At 39.5% G+C, this 14,714-nt stretch overlaps 1 long non-coding RNA gene across 1 annotated transcript in view; it reads left to right on the top strand.

Annotated features, from left to right (window-relative positions):
- The window catches only part of LOC144380226 (uncharacterized), a 169,352-nt gene that overhangs the window by 58,164 nt on the left and 96,474 nt on the right, over positions 1–14,714 (top strand). The gene's annotated exons all lie outside the window — the stretch shown is intronic.

Raw genomic sequence — 14,714 nt, 5'->3', positions numbered from 1 at the left:
TGTCTCTCTGTCAAATAATTAAACAATATTTTTAAAAAATTTTGTTAAGATGAGTCTATTGAACCTTGTTTTTAAACTTTGTAAAGTTACTAGGGCCAGTTTAGCCCACTTCCTACTTATCTGTGGCTTTCTGGTATTTCTGCTCCATGCCCAAAGTTTTCAGTGAGGTCACTTCCCTCTAGGCTGTTTGATATTCAAACATCAAACACTCAAACACTGTGAGTTCCAGTGGTCTTTAGGCTTATAGCTGTTCTTTCCCAAGAACTTATGCTTTGCCTTGCTTTGTGGTGTCTCACTGTATGTCTACATGGCTTGCAATTCAGCCAAAACCTCAAGGGGACCACTATGCAGGTATCTGGATGGAGCTCTCTCTCTGTATAACTCCCGCTTCTCTGGTACTTCTCCCCACAAATTCCAGCTACCTCATACTTTCAAAACTCTGATATCTTGGGTGCCTGGGTGGCACAGATGGTTAAGTGTCTGCCTTTGGCTCAGGTCATGATCCAGGGGTCCTGGGATCGAGTCCCGCATCAGGCTCCCTGCTCCTTGGGGAGCCTGCTTTTCCCTCTGCCTCTCTCTCTCTCTCATGAATAAATAAATAAAATCTTAAAAAAACAAAAAAAACTCTGATATCTTTCTTTTCAGCTCAGTAAGTTTGCTCTAAGCTTTTAGGGATCTCCCTACTTGTGCCGTGGTCTCAGTAAATGCATCCAGGCAGAAATCAGGGTAATTGTAAGTGTCACATTGTTTGTTTCACTTCTCTCTAGGGTCACAGTCTTGTGCTGCCTATTGTTCAGTGTCGTTGGTTTATACATTTGGTACAATTTTTTAGTTGTTTGCATTGGTAGGGCAAATCTAGTTACTCTATCATGTCTGGGTGTGGAATTCCCGTTTTGTTTTTTTTATTGTAAAAAAAATTAAATCATTTAATCAAAGAATTTGGTGTTTTAAAGACTCTTATGGGGAATTTTTATTGTTAAATGAGTTTTCTTAGAAATGTTTCCTTTTATGCATGGATAGAAAAAATATTAAAATGAGTATAATATTTTGGTATAATCTAGAGCTTATTCCTTATAGAAATTATCCCTTTTGTATATATTTGTTTGTATGTGTATGTATTCATAGATGTGTGCCCTACATATGCTGTACAATGTATGTGTTGTGTGCATGCAAATGTATTTAAATGTATATGTTTGAAACACACACACACAGAGCCTATTGGTGGGAGTTAGACACTCTCAAGAACCTGAAATGCCACTGCACTGGGTTGAATTGTGTTCCCCAAAACAATATGTTTGTCCTGACCCCTAGTAGCTGTGAATGTGACCTTATTTAAATATCAGGTCTTTGAAGATAGAATCAAGTTAAGATGAGGTCATACTGGATTTAAGGAGGGGCCCTGATCTAATGGCTGGTGTTCTTATAAGAGGGGAATCTGGACACAGGGAGACAGAAACAGAGGGAAAGCAGGCAGGCAGGGACGGGAGTCATGCAGCCAGCAGCCAAGGACCACCAAAGATTACCAGCCACCATCGGAACCTAGAAGCAGCAAAGAAGGACCCTTCTCTAGAGACTTTGGTGGGAGTATGGCCCTGATGACACCTTGAATTTGAACTTCCAGTCCCCAGAACTATGAGAGGATAGGCTTTTGGTTTATTTGGTTTCAGCTACCCAGTTTGTGGTACTTTGTCACAGCAGCCCTAGGATATTAATATAGCCAACTTATGTAGCTTCTTGGCAGCTATGCCAAAGACATTCAAGTAGAGAAAACAAGTGCCCAAGGGGATATAAATCCAAGGAACTTAGGGGACAGGTCAGGACAAGTGATATACATTGGTAATGTCATGTTTCTTTTATTAGATTGTGTTTCTTATTTATTTGTAGGAACACTTTATAAATGCTGGATAGCTCAGTTTACATTGTGTCCAAACTTGGGTAACCAGTTTGTGCAAAAACACTCTTCCCTAGTGATCGGTCTAGCAGAGTTAATTAAGAATATGGCTTCTGAAGTCAGAATTCCTGGGTGTTAATGCCACTTCTCATTTTCTTGCTGTATGATCTTGGAAAAATTATTAACCTCTATATGTGTATTTTCCTCCTCTATAAAATAGGGATATACTGGGGTGCCTGGGTGGCTCAGTCTAACGTTAAGTGTCTGCCTTCGGCTCAGGTCATGGTCTCAGGGTCCTGGGATCGAGCCCCGCATCGGGCTCCCTGCTCGGCAGGAAGCCTGCTTCTCCCTCTCCTCTCCCACTCCCCCTGCTTGTGTTCCCTCTCTGGCTGTGTCTCTCTCTGTCAAATAAATAAATAAAATCTTTAAAATAAATAAATAAATAAATAAAATAGGGATATACCTACCTGGTGGAGTTTGGGACGATTAAATGGGATAATTCTGGTAAAGTACTTGTTAGTGTCTGGTATATATTAAATATTCAATAAATATTAGCTATAATTAATATTAATTTCTCTTGCAAATTTACGTCAAAAATTCCTCTGGTTGATATTTTTATTTATTTCAAATAAGCATTTTGTTAAACATTTATTACGAAGTTCTAAATATAAAATGAGTAGAATACAGGAATGTAGTTGCTTCAAAATAGTGAAATTTAGGTAAATGTTTTTTTCTAATAAGTATTACAATACCTACAAATTCTAAGTCTCAGATCTGACAAATTAAAAATTGTAGCCATTTGAGATTATATATATGTATCCAGCCTGAGATGGAGACATTCTAAACTCAATTTATGTGAGAAAACGTAAACATTATTTCCCTTAAACATTATTTAAGATAGGGGCACCTGGGTGGCTCAGTCGGTTAAGCGTCTGCCTTCGGCTCAGGTCATGATCCCGGTGTCCTGGGATCGAGCCCCGCATCGGGCTCCCTGCTCGGCAGGAAGCCTGCTTCTCCCTCTCCCGCTCCCCCTGCTTGTGTTCCCTCTCTCGCTGTCCTTCTCTCTGTCAAATAAATAAATAAAATCTTTAAAAAAAAACAAAAAAACCAAAAAAAACATTATTTAAGATAACCTCTTTCAGAGTTTGTTTTTAACTCAATGGTAACATAGTGTTACTTGTATTGAATTACTCTTTTGAGTTTTTCTGCTAAGATTGCGCATGTAATTCTTGTATGTATAACCGTTAAAACTACCTTCCCAAATTATTTCGTTTAAATGCTACTAAGCAGGATAAAAGGATCAATGTGCAGATAGTTACTGCCAGCTTCTTTTGCTAATGTTGCTGTTTGTTTTGCATAAAGATTGTCTCACATTTTAAAAGTCTTCTATAATATATGGTATATATAATATATGGTATATATAATACTCCTGTTTTTATTTTTCCTACCAAAATTAATAGAGTTTTCCTGTGAAAAAAAATCTTTGGTTTATTTCCAAAAAACCCCTTCCCAGCAGAAACTCTTAAAATACTTTTTTTTTTTTTTTCTTCTCAAAGAGAGTTGAATATAGTTCCTGGAGAAAAAAATTCTCTTCTATGAATTGGCTGAGATAGCTCGTAATAACATTACTTGGTATTTTTTTCAGGTGCAGTAGGGAAGGTGTCCACAGTATATTGCGGTGAAATCCTGTGGGATTTTGTGTTCAGATTTTTGCAAGCCGGAAACAAGTCCCTGACAGTAGTGATTCTTATGCTTAAGAAAGGCTTTTTCTTTTTTCTTTTTGTATTATATTAACAAATATAGAATGACCTCAACACCAGAGGGCAGTATTTTATAGTAGTTGCCAAAACGTCCTCCTAGCATGTGTAAGTCTGATGGATTAAAAAAGATGTCTTATGTATATTTAGTGTTTCCCCGCATGTTGCGTATAATGCACCTGCTCCTGGTAATCGTAATGAATCTGGAATTTCATAAACCACCGGCTTTTTTTTTTTTTTTAATCATTTTGTTTTGTGGCGTTAAACCTTCCTGAGTTAACTTTCACACTAAGTGGTGCTGGTCCTTAGTCTGGCTGGCAGGGACGAGTGGCTTTCACAGAGCCCCACAGGCCCAGGCCCAGGCCCAGAGGAGGCCCTGCCCTGTTCCAAAGTGTAAGTCAGACTCATGTGCAGCCAGCAGACTCGGTTTGGCTGCAGAGATGGTCGGATCTTGGGAGTTTTGTTCCGAAAGCGTATCCTGGTCTTAGAAGAAAATGCTTTTTTGTCTCCAGAAGCTTTTATCAAATAATTTAATATGCCTTTACATGCACATTTATACCTTTTGCAGTTTAAAAACAACAAACAATAGTGAGGACATTTCATATTCTGCATTTGGTTCTCTCTTTTTGTTTGCTAGCTTCCACTCAATATAACTATATGTTGAATATTTTATTTATTTATTTTTCCTTTATTCAAAGATTTTATTTATTTATTTGTTTATTTTAAAAGATTTTATTTATTTATTTGACAGAGAGAGAGACAGCAAGAGCAGGAACACAAGCAGGGGGAGTGGGAGAGGGAGAAGCAGGCTTCCCGCAGAGCAGGGAGCCGGACGCGGGGCTCGATCCCAGGACCCTGGGATCATGACCTGAGCCGAAGGCAGACGCTTAACGACCGAGCCACCCAGGCACCCCAAAGATTTTATTTATTTATTTGACAGAGAGAGAGACCGCGAGAGCGGGAACACAAGCAGGATGAGTGGGAGAGGGACAAACAGGCTTCCCACCGAGCAGGGAGCCCAATGCGGGGCTCGATCCCAGGACCCTGGGATCATGACCCAAGGCTGAAGGCAGACCTTTACAACTGAGCCACCCAAGCGCCCCTACATTGAACCTTTTAAGTTACTTTCTTACTCTTTTGGTATCCTTGTTAAAACAGAAAGGCATATTTATATTGACTAGGTAATTCCTATTTTCTCCCCTTAAAAAAAGTTTTGCCCTGCTTGCTACACATCTAATACATATTCATTATAGAAAATAAATATGGCAAAGGAAGAAAGTAAAAAATACTTGTCATCTCACTTCATAAATAAGATTTTGTTATATATACGCTCTGCTTTTTTTCTATTTATTTATTTATTTATTTTTAAAGATTTTATTTATTTAGAGAGAGTGTGAGCGGGGGGAAGGGCAGAAGGAGACAGAGAGAGAGAGAGAGAGAGAGAGAAGCAGACTCCCTGCTGAGTGTGGAGCCAGATGCGGGGCTTGATCCCATGACGCTGAGATCATGACCTGAGCAGAAATTGAGAGTTGGACACTTAACCGACTGCACCACCCAGGCGCCCCCCCCCAATTTTTTTCTTTTTCAAAAAATATAGTGGAAGCATATTGTACAAGCTATTTTATAATTTGTGTTTTTCACATAACAATGTACTGAGCATTTTGTCACATTGCAAAACATCACTTTTAAGGACTACTTAGTATTTTATAGTATGAATAAATACGGTTCATTTTATCAGTATACCCTCCTACCAGCAGTACATAAGAGAGTCTGGGTTATTATGTTCTTGCCTACTGTGTGTATTATTATTATTATTATTATTATTATTATTATTAAAAAATCCCCAAATTTGCTAATCTGCTGCATTCATTTAGCACGTGTACATTGATTGCTGATTGCATCTCAGGCATTATTCTCAGTGCTTGGGATAGATTAATGAAAAAGAACAATCCCTGACCTCATGAGACTTATATTCTACTGGAAGAGACAAACAAGTAATAAATACAATAAGTGAGTAAATCATTTAGTGTTAGAAAAAATATTATTTATTTATTTAAAAATTTATTGATTTATTTAAAAAATATTATTTAGGTTTTAGAAAAAAGCCAGAGCAGGTTAAGGGGGCAGGAGTGAAGAGGGTATGGTTTAGTTACAGTAGTCAAGATAAGCTTAATTGAGAAGGTGACAGCCTAAAACTTGATGGAAATGACAGGTATTTTAATTTGCACTATTATTATTACCAAGGCTCAACACTCTTTTATGTGTTTATTCTTACGTGCATTATGTGTTCATATCCTATGCCCGTTTTTTTTTCTGATTGGGATGTTAGGTTTTTTGTTTTGATTTTTTTTTTTTTTAAAGATTTTATTTATTTATTCATGAGAGACAGAGAGAGAGAGAGACAGAGGCAGAGGGAGAAGCAGGCTCCCCGCGGAGCAGGGAGCCCGATGCAGGACTCGATCCCAGGACCCTGGGATCATGACCTGAGCCGAAGGCAGACGCTTAACCAACTGAGCCACCCAGGCATCCCTTGTTTTGATTTTTAAAAAACTTTTCATTTGGAAATAATTTCACACTTACAGAGAAGTTGCAAGTCTAGATCTAGTTTTGAATACCTGTATGCACTGCACCCAGCTTCACATATTATTAACATCTTCCCCATTTTTCTTTATTATCAATTCTGTATATATCTAATTTTTTTCTCCCAAACCATTTGAGAGTAAATTTGCACACATCATGGCCCTTTACCTCGCAATACTTTTGAATCTTTTACCTGAGAATAAGAATGTTCTTGTACATCACCACAGTGCAATGATCAACTTCAGTAAATTTGCATAATACTTGGCTCTAATCCACTGTTGGCATTGTGATTTTGTCAACTGACTCAATAATATCCTTTCTTTTTTTTTTTTGAAAGATTTTATTTATTTGAGAGAGAGAGAGAACAAGCAGGTTGAGGGGAGAGGGAGAGGGAGAAGCAGACTCCCTGCTGAGCAGGGAGTCCAATGTGGGGCTTGATCCCAGGACGCTGGGATCATGACTTGAGCCAAAGGCAGATGCTTAACCGACTGAGCCACCCAGGTGCCTCCCAATAATATCCTTTCTAATATTGTTTTTCCTCCATCAAGATCCCATCTAGATCAGATATTGCATTTAGTTGTCCTGTCTCTTTAGGCTCCTTTAATCTGGAACATTCCCACAGCTTTTGTCTTTTATGACATTGACATTTTAAAAGAATATTGTCTTTGTCCGTTCAGGTTGCTATAACAAAATACCACAGACCACAGTTCTTATAAGCAACACAAATTTATTTCTCACAGTTCTGGAGGCTGGCAATCCAAGGTCAGCATGCCAGCACGGTCAGGTTCTGGTGAAGACTGCACATTTTCCTTCTTATGCATTGCAGACTGCACATTTTCTCACTGGTCCTCATGTGGTAGAAGGGAGCTCTGTCAGCCTTCTTTTATATGAGCACTAATCACATTCATAAGGGCTCAGCCCTCGACCTAATTACCTCCCAAAGGTCCCACCTCCTAACACCGTTGCCTCGGGGGTTAAGTTTCTAACATAGGAATTTTGCGGGGGACATAAACATTGAGATCATAGCAAATACGATCCCTCACTTTTTAAATTATAATGTTCCTCATTTTGGGGCATCTCTGATGTTTCTTCATGACTGGAATAGGAAATGAATCCTTGGCTGGAATACCATTTACATAGTATGTGTCCTGAGCATATCCATCTGGAGGTACTCGATATATATCTGCTCCGAAATAGAGATGTTAATTTTGATCATCTAATCAAGCTGTTGTCTTATTTCTCTACTAGAAAGTAACTGCTTTTCTCTTTAAAACTAATAAGCCATCTATGAAAACTATGCAAGTGTCCTGTTCCTCATCAAAACTTCCCCCTAGATTTAGCACCCAATGATGATCCTTGCCTAACCAATCTGTTTTATGGTTGTGAAATTATTTTCCAACTGTAGCATTCCCACCATATTTTCTAGTTGGTACTCAGCACCTACTATAAGCAAGAATCCTCCCTTCTTCCCTGTCTGTCTCTCCATCCTTCATCCAACTATCTATCTATCTATCTATCTATCTATCTATCTATCTATCTATCTATCTATCATCTAATCTATCCATCTATCTAATCTATCCATCTATCATCTATCGAACTGTCTATCCATCTATCGATCTATCAATCTATCTAATCATCTGCCATCTATCATCCACATACACTCATAGATTTCTATTTTTCAGTGATTTGTAATTCATTTGCTTTTATTATTTTGGTGCTCAAATTGTTCCAGATTTGGATGTGGTAGTTCCTGTGCCTTTGTGAGCCTCTATCATTTTGGGAAAACATTTCCTTACTTTCTAATCTAACAAGATATTCCAGGCTCATCATATACCTTCCCAGCCATAGGATTCACTCATTTCTCCAAGGATCCATGATTCTTCTTAACATAAAATTGTTTTAGTGACCTAAATAGGGACACATATACATTGCTCCTGGGGGTTTTGCTTTCAGGCCCTTTCAGTGGACGTTGCTAGGAGGTATGTGGATGTGTATTCACATATACATACATATATACATTTTATACTGATGTGCAAGACTTCTTTATGTATATTAGAGAATATGTTAGAATTTCATATATATTAAAAACACCTTCCTGGTTTATAATTTGCACTTCAATTTTTCTTGTTATTTTGTATGATTTTTTGAAGTTTTACTATCATTTCTTTTTTTAAATTTATGTTTTTGCCTTTGGTATTGATCTAAGATTCTACAAATATTCACGTATTTTGGTCATTTCATTAAAAAAATTTAAACCTCTACAGGGTACCTGGGTGGCTCAGTTGGTTAAGTGTCTGACTCTTGATTTCAGCTCAGGTCATGATCTCAGGGTCCTGGGATTGAGCCCTGTGGCTGGATCCATGCTCAGTGGGGGGTTTGCTTGAGGATTCTCTCTCCCTCTCCCTCTGCCCCCCCCATTTGCACTTTCTCTCTCTCTCTCAAATAAATAAATAAATCTTTAAAAAAAATTTAAACCTCGGGGCAACTGGGTGGCTCAGTCGTTAAGCGTCTGCCTTCGGCTCGGGTCATGATCCCAGGCTCCTGGGATCGAGCCCCGCATCGGGCTCCCTGCTCAGCGGAGAGTCTGCTTCTCCCTCTCCCACTCCCCCTGCTTGTGTTCCCTTTCTCAGTCTCTCTCTCTGTCAAATAAATAAATAAAATCTTCAAAAAAAAAATTTAAACCTCTAATTCACCTGTGATTCATTTTTGCATGCTGTATAACATAACAAATATTATCTTTCCCCAAATATTTAGCAGATTGTCTTAATAGCATTTATTAAATATTTTATGCTATTACTCCTTATTGGCAATGCCACTTTTATACTAGTTATCATATCTCATATTATATTTGGCAGTGTGACATTTATCATATAGTTTGTCTTTTAGATTTTAAAAAATTCTCTTCCATTGATCTGTTTGTTTTGTCTTGTGCCATGACTGCATTGTACTACATTTTCTAGCTTTACAGTTTTTTCTTTTCTTTTTTTTTTTAAAGATTTTGTTTATTTATTTGACAGAGAGAGAGAGAACACGTGCACAAGCAGGCAGAGAGGGAGAGGGAGAAGCAGGTTCCCCACTGAGCAGGGAGCCCGATGTGGGGCTCGATCCCAGGACCTTGGGATCATGACCTGACTGAAGGCAGATGCTTAACCGACTGAGCCACCCAGGAGCCCCTAGCTTTACAGTTTTTTCATGTCTGCAAAGCAAAATTCGCATTCGCTCATTGTTTCTATTGAGCCATTTGTCATGTTTGCTGAGTACTTGCCGTATGCCAGGCTTTGTTATAGGCACTGACGATACGTCGCTGAGCAATATGGTGGCTCTCTCATCTGTCTTAGAGAAGACTGCAGGCCAACAGGGGTAATGACAAAGTTGCCCGATTGGTGGTACAACAAGGAGGGGCAGAGCACTATGGGACATGCCTACCCCCTTCCTGCCTTTGTGCCTGGACACTCTGCCTTCCCTCCTATTATTGTGGTTGGACTTTCTGCTCCTGTCTGAGACCAACTGTCCACTGTCCACTGGATCCTTTCTCCTCTCACCTTCTCAAGGACTCGTGCTAGCAATTCTCTCCTTTCTTTCCTTCTCTACTGGATTAGTCCCATTGCGATGAGGGAAATCCTTTCCTTGTTTCATACTCTCCTCCAACTACCACCCATTTCTCTGCCTACCTTTGTAGCCCAAATCTTTGAATTATCAATACTCACTGTTTCCAGTTCTCCTGTTCTCTCTTGAAGCCACCCCTGTCAGTTGTTGATGTCACCACTTCACCAATGCCTCTCATGCCAAAGTCACCTGTGACCTCCTTGTTGCTGAATCCATTGGTCCATTCACATCGTCACATTGCTTGACCTACCAATGGCGTCTGTCATGGCTGATTGCTTCCCTGATACCCCTTCACTGGCTTCTGGGACACCACTCTCTTGGTTTTCCTTCTGTCTTATTGGCCACTACTTCTCAGAGTCCTTTGCTGCTTTCACTTTATTTCCCCATCTCTAGATGCTGGAGTAACCCAGGAATTAGACTTTGCACCTGTTTTTTTTTTTTTTTTTCTGTCTGCCCTCACTCCTTCGGTAATCGTATCTTGTCTCAAGGTTTCAAATATCAGCTCTATAATGGAAACTCTAAATTTATGTCCCCAGGTAAGACTTCTCTGAATTCCAGACTTGCATATCTACTTCCCTCTTTGCATCTAACTTACTACCAGCTAACATACCCCATTATTTGATTTTTTAATCTATTTGTGTATTTGCTTATTTCCTGCTAGCCTGAGGGTCCTATGGGGCAGAGAAATTTTGTCCGTTTCTTCAAGGTTGTTAATATAGCTCCTGGAATGGTATGTAGTGCATAACAATTGCTCAATAAATATTTGTTGAATGAATGAACGGTCAAAATATTCAAATTGACATTTTTGAAGTTTCTCTAATTTCTTACAATGAAGACTTCAAAATCTTTTATTTTGAAAGGGGTAATCCCTTTTATTGTAAGCTATTGATTATTCTTTGATAATTTTTTTTTTTTTTTTTGTTCATCTCTAGAGAGGGAACGATGTTGGGCCAATGCTTAAATAAGAATAGGTTTGGTCAGTTATTATATCATGGGTGCCCAGTTCAAATATTTCATGTCAAGGTGAGAGGAGAAGAGAATAGTTGAATTTGCAGAGGGTTTATTTTTCCAGACTTACAACTGCCTGTATAGAGGCGAAAGAGAGCTCTAGAGGCAGCCAAGGGCAGGGAAATTCCCTGTGGTGCTAGAGTTTTCTTGTTTGTTTGTTTTTTTCTTTTGTTATTGTTTTGGAAGTAGCAGCTGCAGGAATAACAAAAATGAGATCAGTAACAATTGCTAGCACTTACGAGTGCTTCACTGAGTGCCAGGCATGGTGGTAAGGCTTTATATCTATTCTCACACTTACGCCTTATCATTACCTTATGAGCCAAGTACTATTATGATGACACCTTTATTTATTTATTTATTATTCATTTAAGAGAGAGAGAGAGAGAGAGAGAGAGAGATCGATTGAGCGAGAGCATGAGCAGGGGGGAGGGGCAGAGGGAGAGGGAGAGGCAGACTCCCTGCTCGGCATGGTGCCTGACATGGGGCTTGATCCCGGGACCCTGGGACTGTGACCTGAGCTGAAGGCAGGTGCTTAACCGACTGAGCCACCCAGGCACCCAGTTCTACCACCTTTAAAGGGAGTATCATAGGGTGCCTGGGTGGCTCAGTCGGTTGAGTGTCTGCCTTTGGCTCAGGTCATGATCCTGGATTCCCAGGATCGAGTCCTGCATTGGGCTCCCTGCTCCCTGGGGAGTCTGCTTCTCCCTCTGACCCTCCCCCCTCTTGTGCTTTCTCTCTCTCTCTCACTCTCTTTCACTCAAATAAATAAATAAAATCTTAAAAAAAAAAATAAAGGTGGTAGACTGAGACTTGGATAAATTAGGTAATGCAGTAGCCAGCCTCCAGTGGTCTCCAATGATTTCCACCTCCTGGTGGTTATATGCTTGTATAGTTCCCTCTCACCAGTCCCCAGGGCTGACCTTTGGAACCAAAAACATACAGTAGAAGTGAGAGTATGTTCTTTTTTTTTTTTTTTTTTTTAAGATTTATTTACTTATTTGAGAGAGAGAAAGAGCACGAGTGGGAGGAGCAGAGGGAGAGGGAGAGAATCTCAAGCAGACTCCATGCTGAGCACAGAGCCTGATGTGGGGCTCGATCTCATGACCATGAAATCACAACCTGAGCTGAAACCAAGTGTCAGTTGCCCAAATGACTGTGCCATTCAGGTGCCCCCCTGAGCCCATGACTTCAAAGGGCATCTTTCCCTCATTCCCAGTATGGATTCACCTTTTACCTGTTTTAAATTCCCTAAATTATTATTATTTTTTAACTTTTTAGTTATTTATTTATGTATAACTTCAGTTGTACAATATAATGATTCAGCAATTCTGTATGTTACTTAGTACTCCTCAAGACAAATGTACTTTTGGAGTGGAGGAGGTGGAGGAATGGGGTAACTGGGTGCTGGACACTGGGGAGGGTATGTGTTGTAATGAGCACTGGGTATTATATAAGACTGATGAATCACAGACCTGTACCCCTGAAACAAATAATACATCATATATTAATTAATTGAATTTATATAAATTAAATAATCCTATGGATGGACACTTGGGCTTCCTCCATATCTTGGCTATTGTAAATAATGCTGCAATAAACACAGGAGTGCATGAAAAGATGCTCAGTATCACTCATCGTCAGGGAAATGCAAATCAAAACCATGGAATTACTGGATCTTTACCCAAAGGAAATGAAAACAGTAATTTGAAAAGATCTATGCACCCCTGAATTGTTTCTATAAGCATTTCTGGAGAGCACATTTAAGGTATGGATTGTGATGTCCAACTTAAACTGGAAGCCAAGACTTCCTTTTTAGATGAGGAGCTAGCCAACTGTTTTGTAAAGGACCACACGGTACACATTTTAGGCTTTGCAGGTATAATAGAGTTTTAAGAAATGCTGTCTTGATCTAGTTGGAGGCCCTGGCTAGGAGCTGGTTGGTTCTAATGCTTGAGCAGCTATTAAGTCCATGTCCCCAACTACCTCCCTCATTGGCTCTCATGCACTGGGCCACTGTATCCCCACCCAAGGGCAGCTCCAACGCCCCAGAGCCCCTGAGATGATTCACATCAGCCAATCTTAAGGCTGCCTACCATTCCTCCTTCTTTCCTTTCCATGGAAACCAGGATAAAGGTGCTTGCTTACAGTTTCCCTCATCCCTCTGCCTTGTGATTGGCCCTAATGCTCCCCCTGCAAGGTGTGACGTGTTCCCCTATCCCCCCCCAGAGAACTGTGAGTATCACGACTGTAAAACTCTTTCCAGTTTCTCTCTTGATCTGCATCTGGCCCCACCCTACCTCACCCAAGGTAGTATGGTTACAACAGCTACTCAGCTCTGTCAGTGTAGTGCCCAAACAGCCAGGACAATGTATGAAGGAGCGGGTGTGATTGTGTCCCAATAAAACTTTATTTATAAAAATAGGTGGTGGGCCAGGTTTGGCCCTTGGGCTATGATTTGCTGACCTCTGCTTTAGAACACCCTCACAGGTGTCAATTTTTCTGGTCAAGGGGTAACACTAAAGAAAGCTTAATATATGTATAGTTAATTCGTAAACCTTTCCAAACTGTCAGTTAGTTGACATTGAAAGGCCTTGCAAAAGCTAGAAAGGAACTTTGTATTCTGTGAACTACTTCAGTTCTGGCGCCTGTCTGTGTTGTATTCTGTTATTCTAGTATTCTACTTAATATGATTTTAGGAGGACACTAGTAAAAATAGCAATGCCACAGTAGAAATTGACTGCTGTGTCACTGTGCATCTCTTAAGGACCATCTCCTCATTTTACAGATGAGAAAACTGAGGCTTGGAGAAGCCCAAGGAAATGCACCTGCAAAGTGCTAGAGACGGCAGTCAGTTTGGGGCGACTGACTTAAAAAAAATCATGTTTTTAACCCAGTTATGCAATTACATTTCTGAGATTCCCTTTTCTCCTTTAAAGCATGTGAAAGCCATTAAAAAAATGTCTAATGGCCCCAATAATGATTATTTAATACATTATTTCTTTCATTAAATAACTTTTAATTTTAGGTATCCCCAACAGGATAGACATACTTTTTTTTTTCATAATTGGATGTTGTACAAAGTGACAGGATTGATCCTCACATTCATTTTAGTTCATAATAGAATATATTAGTTTAGTTGGAATTGTTAATTTTCCCTTGAGGAGAATCAAGTGCCCAAGGCACTGATTGATAAATCAATAAATCTTTAGTGAGTCTGGTAAATCAACTGTCACACATATGTCAACCTTTTCTCCAGAGTATAGATTTTACCCAGGGACAAGTGTGTTTATTCCTTTCCATTGTTTTCTCCCTCAAAACTGTATTATACTAGGGTGTTTAAACAAATCCCTAAGATTGCAAGCATTTCCCCTTCTTTTTCCTTTTCGAAAAAAATAGCAATAGGGATCCTGCTTTTTTCATCTATTTTAGGGAAATAACTCAGTTGTTTGCATATTTGCATTGCAACCCCTAACCTCTCCTGAGGACAAATGGCTGTCTGACTATTAAGCCCACAGGCACAGAGCTGGGACTGTGGATTAAGCCTCTGAATGCTGACTAGTTTTCAGTTGCATTCCCAGCATGTGTGAAGAATGTGTTTGTAGCTGGGAGGCAAGCAGAACATCCAAAGCCGAGCAAGAATTTTGAAAAATAGTTGTCTTAAGTATAAATTTATTTTGCTGTTAGTGTTTTATTTTTGCCCGTGTCCTTAATTCCTTATTTCTGGCTTCTTTTAAAATAGCTTCGTTTTTTGTTTGATATTCTCCCTTCCAAAGTTTTGGTCACTTGTTGTCCAATGCGGCAGTCTTGATTTTTAAACGTTCTTTGTTTCTTTGTCATTTAAATACCAAGCCACTGATGGGTGGCTCAGATAT

The sequence above is a fragment of the Halichoerus grypus genome, chromosome 15, assembly GCF_964656455.1.
Source record: "Halichoerus grypus chromosome 15, mHalGry1.hap1.1, whole genome shotgun sequence".
Classification (NCBI taxonomy): Eukaryota; Metazoa; Chordata; class Mammalia; order Carnivora; family Phocidae; genus Halichoerus; species Halichoerus grypus.
Note: the sequence above shows the minus strand (reverse complement) of the source record. Positions and strands in the feature narration are given on the sequence as shown.